Source organism: Tubulanus polymorphus, chromosome 5 (assembly GCF_964204645.1).
Source record: "Tubulanus polymorphus chromosome 5, tnTubPoly1.2, whole genome shotgun sequence".
NCBI lineage: Eukaryota > Metazoa > Nemertea > Palaeonemertea > Tubulaniformes > Tubulanidae > Tubulanus > Tubulanus polymorphus.
Window position 1 is genome coordinate 11308750 of NC_134029.1, and position 6000 is coordinate 11314749.

Here is a 6000-nt window from a genome sequence, read left to right on the forward strand (position 1 = left end):
TAGGGCAACATGTAAGAATATCTAAATATCGAAAAACATTTTATAAAGGTTATACCCCAAATTTTACTGAAGAAATATTCAAGATTAAAAAGATAATATTACCTAAACCATTTTTGTATAAATTAGAAGATTTAAAAGATGAAGAAATATTAGGTTATTTCTATGAACAAGAATTATCACTTGTACCAAATCCAGATGAAATAGAATACAAAATAGAAAAGTATTGAAAACAAAAACTCTTAAAAGGAAAAAAGTATTCTTTGGTGAAATATAAAGGGTATGATGATAAATTTAATGAATGGATTTTATCTAGTAAAATTAAAAGAATAAATGAATAAAGATTTATTTATATTTGAACCGCATAATATGTTAGTTACTGGAGTAACCAACTGTGGTAAAACACATTTCATATTAGATTTGCGAGAAACTATTTATAAGAATCATTTTGATAATATAATATTATTCTGTCCTACTTATGAAATGAATAAAACATATAATAGAGATATAGTTAAGATAAAAAAGTTTATTATATTAGATCCTAAAACAGTAAAAGAAAATTTAGATAATTGTATTAAAATAGCAATTGATATTTATAAAGGATCAAATACATTATTCATTATAGATGATTGTGCAAATTTACATGATTCAAAAGTGAGAGAAAGTGAGTTATGTTATCTAGCTTTCTCTGGGAGACATTTTGGGATAACAACATGGGTTTTAAATCAAAAATATAATTCAATTGTTAAAGACTTTAGGGAGAATATAAGATTTCTAGTTTTATTCTACAATAAAGATAGAAAAGCTATGCAACAATCATCGGTAGAAAATCAAATTATACCTACTGAATTACATGATGAATATATGAATAAATCAAAGAATAATAAAGGTTCAAAATTATTACTGAGGCTTCAATTTCCATATGACTATAAGTTTATAAAATAAGGTATTTTAAGTATTAATGTATTAGATACGTATTAGATATGTATTAGATACATTAATACTTAAACCCCCCCTTTTTAAAATAAATATTATTTATACAATTTTCAACCAATATATTTTTATTTTTTCAACTAATATATGAATAAGTTTGAAAATAATAAAGGTTATTTATTATTACTGAGGTTTCAATATAAATTTTTTTCAAAATTATAATTTAAGGTATTTTCAAATAATACATATTAGATATGTATTAGATACGTATTAGATATGTATTAGATATGTATTAGATACATAAATACTTAAAACCCCTTTTTTATTAACTATTATTTTATACAATTTTCAACTAATATATTATGTGCGTGTTAGATAATTATCATTACTATCTGAATCACTTTCATCATACCCTAACAATTTAATCAAACTCTCTACCGAATCATCATTAAATTCTTCATTATAATCCTTTTTCATCCTATCTGCCGCATAATCAATTTTTTCGACTACTTTACGTTTCGTCCAATCTATATAATCTTCATTATCAATATGCTTTCATTGTCATCTTTCTTAGTGTGTGACTCCAACATTTCATTTACAATGTTTGATCCTAATATTTTTTTAGCAGCAGATAAATCTTATTCATCATTACTAGGTTCCTTAGATAAAAATTCACCTAATGAATCTTTATATAAATCTTTACCATTTACTTTTTTATTTGAAACAAACTTTGATATATATCGATATGGGTGTTCTATAAGTTCTCTTATACCAACACGCTCTATTACATTAGTCATATGTGAAGCTGTATTCATATGATTATTCCAATTTGATTGACTGTTTGAAAATTCACCTTTACAGTAGCCACAATAATTTCTATTTTCACTTATATTTAATATTATTTCATTATTTGATGTAGAAGGTAAAACATTATTTGATGTAGAATGTAAAACATTATTATCAATTTCATTACTTAAATTATCAGCAACTTCACTTTTATTATTATCGATTTCTATTAGTTCAGTTTTATAATTTTTGAAAATAGGATCAAATATCAAAGCTATATTACGAGGTATTATATAATATAAGCCATCATTATTTTCATGTTTATCGATGTATGGAATATGTTTATTTACTTTACCTGCATCCATTTATTATAAATTTTTTTATTAAAATTAAAATTCTAATACATAACACTATTTAATTGAGAATTTACAATATTTAATTGTGCGTCAGATATAATATAAATTTGCATTTTGAAATTTAAGCTTCCTTTTTTCTTTGTCTTGAATAACTGTATTCCATCTTTAGTGTTCTGTAATTTTTTTCCAGAACCATGTAATAAGTTATCCTCTGTTGTTCTAAAATCTAACCATAGTGCATATTTATTACCGGTATAATAATCAATTTGATTAATATTACAATTTTCAGATGATTTTACGTTTTCATTCACAAAATGTTTTCTAATTTCTGGCCACTGATCTATCATTCTCATTCCTTGACAAAATATTTTATTTGCTATTCCTTCGATAGTAATTTCTACTTTTGTTATTTCAGGATTATAATACTTATCGACCTGTATTGTGCCATTAGAATATGTTGCAATTGTGAAAAATATTAATATACCTTTAATAGATCTTCTTGGGAAGTTAATATTCTCATTAATTATTTCATCACGTGCATTAATAGCTACAGTTTTAAATTTATCAATTTAATCATATAATAATGAAAATCCTTGATTGTATTGAGTTTGAATTGTGTTAGCAATATTTTCATCAGTTACTGTATCATATTCTAAACATATATTCGATAATTTATAACCCATATCTTTAACAACACTAGATAATACAATTTCATTTACAGGAGCAAATGTTATTTCGAATATAACATCTTCTTGAATTGCGTATTTATATAAAGGTGCATTATTATTTATCAATTCAAACTCTAATGGAATTTGATATTTGCTTCCATAAATCTTTTTAATCAAATTATCTACGTCATTAGTTACTACTGCATTATTAGCTTCTGATCTGAAAGAGTTAATTTATTTTGATTTTCTGATTGGATGCCTTGGAAAATCATATTATTTCTATTTTCTTTAGTTAACCATAAATCTTTATAATGCATAGATAAATTAAAATCATCTAATGAGAAAACTGTTTCTGGACCAATCTTTATAGTTAATTTTTTAATCAAATATCTTCCAACGTTATCAACAACATAATTATTATTATTACCAGTTACTTTTATATCGGCTGATAAATAAATACTATTTGGACCATAAAAAGTATTTTGTGTTAATCTGGGGATTCTAACATATAAAGTTTCATCGGGATTAATATTAGAAGGATTATGAGTAATTATATGATGTGATCTTTCTGCTTTAATAGCATTAGATATTCTATGATTCTTAGAAGGATTTATATAACTCCCACTCATTTATTTAACAAAAAATTAATTATCTATTTTTTATCATATTCACTAACCCAAAAATAATAGCACTTACAACTGTAATTAAAAATAAAATAATATGTTCAGCAGCAAAGTTAAGAATATTCCCAGCAGATTTCAATATAAAACCAACAATTGATGCAATAACTCTGGGTAAAGCTGCAGCAGATGTTTTAGATAGTTCCCATAAATATTTTGCTAATTTTTTAAACCATCCTTAACTTTATCTTGTATAGAATTATTTTCATTCGGGGGTTTATCTGGTTTATTAGGATTTGGTGTAGATTTCAGTGAATTTGATATAGCTAAACCATTTGTTGTAAATACCATAGTTACAGCTGTTAGAATTGAAAGAATTGTTATACCTTCTAATTTAAATAACAATTTTATTCTATCTTTCAATGATATTTCAGAATCTGGTTTTATTATTAAATCTTTAAAAATAACTTTTAATTTTCTAATATGATTAAGATCATATGATTTTAATAATATATCTCTTTCTTTTTCCTGAAATTCTTTGTTATATTTTAAATCATCTATTTCTTTTTCTAAAGCTAACTTTCTGCTTTCATAAACAGCTTCCTCTATTACTTGAAGATCTCTATTTAATTCTAATTTTTTTAATTCTTCATTTGCATTAGTTAATTCTTTTTCTAACATGGTTATTTTAGAAAATCTCATCTTAATATTAGCAATTTCACCAGCTGATTCTTGCATACCTTTTATTTCTCTACGTGATTGTTCAGGAAATGCTTCCAATTCATCATCAGTTAAATCAATCATTATTCCAGTTTCAGTACCGGGTGTATCTAAAACACTAATCATATCTTCTTCATTGTATCCAGTAAGTTATCTAAATGTTTTCCTAATTGTAATTGACTTGAATCATTATCGATTGGTTGAATATCTCTTCTCGATGTTTCTGGTGTTGAAGATCTTAATCTATCTAATCGATCTGCGAAATCTTCATCATTTTCTGGGTCAACAGAAGTAGGATTTGGATTTGAATTTTTAAATGGTGAATAATTGTTAATATCAATATTCGGAATTGGTTCTTCTTCATTTATTCTATCGAGTGCATTCCATATAATTCTGAGAAATTCTCTACCGCCTATTGAACCTTCAATTGTAGATAATGCTAACATTCCAGGTTCAAACATATTTTCTTGTCCCATTTTAGATAATTGAATTGTTACAGTATTCCTATTTAATTCAAGATTATAATACCATGAATCATTTTTAAATTCTAAATTATTCATGAAAAATGGGTCATCTTTTAAAATTTGCATTACAACATCTTCTGAATCAATTTCATATATTACTTCTTTTGGTAATAATTCGTTAACAATTGTATCTGTTACTCTAGATTTCATTCGATATAATTCCATGGGTTTATCAGGATATTTTTCTTGTTGTTTTTCTAATAGATTCATTAATTCTTTTCTTTCTGTTATAGTTGTAATTCTACCACTTTCAGGGGCTTTTGAATATTTATTTAATTTTTCACGTACTTCGGCATTAATTCCATCATAATCATCATCTTCACCTAAATTAGTATTATATGCTGTTTCATCATCCTTATCAATATTAGTTTCATTAAATTCAGGTTGTGGTTCATCACTTATACCGGGGGCGTCATCAAAAGTACCCATTGGAATATCTTCTCCACCTTTTGCCATTTACATAATAAAAAAATTAAAATTTAAAATATAATATTCCTCCGATTACAATTCCTATACAATTTATAGCTAATTTAGCATTTTCATGGGATTTATTATCATCATTTAGTTTAATTATTTCATGTTGAATAATATCAGTTTTAATATTTTCTGTAGTATTGTAATCTTTTATTTTAGAATCATTATTTAATTTAATATTCTTAGTTTTAGTTTCTGTTGATTGAATATGTTTTTAATTTTTTACACCTTCCATTAATTTTGGAGCAGTGATAATCTTTTTATTTATATCATTTAATCCAAATGAATTATTTATTGTTGCAGTTTTAATTAGATTATTGTAACCAATTATATTTCCCATCTTTAATACTAAATCATTAGAAATAATTAATAGATTAGGGCCTATACAATAATTTAATCTAATATGTGATTTATCTAAATAATTTTGGTACCTAACTATGTTTTCTGGAATCGATCTATTTTTATCATTATGAATGAAATCTTCAAATAATACTTTGAATTGTTTCTGTGTATCAAATGAAGTGTTATCATTTCCAACTATTGGTGATCTTGTTTCAACTTGCGCACCTAGAATACATCTCAAATAAGTTCTAATTGATTGATTTATTCTTTGTATTCCAGCTTTAGTAAAACCTTCACTATTTTCTAAAATCAAATTAATCCAACCATTATTATTTTGTTGTTGAATATTATTATAATATTTTGGTAATTCATTCAAATTTACTGTTCTTATATATGTATTTGTCATTATTTTTCCAAATTCTTTAGTATATAATATTCCTAATCCACCCATTGCACCAATTTTTGATCTAAAATCATTATTTGAATTAATATTAAATTCATTACATATTTTATAAAACTTAGAAAAATTAATATTATTATTTAGTTCATTAAAGTATTTTGAACCTGGTAAAGGACATTC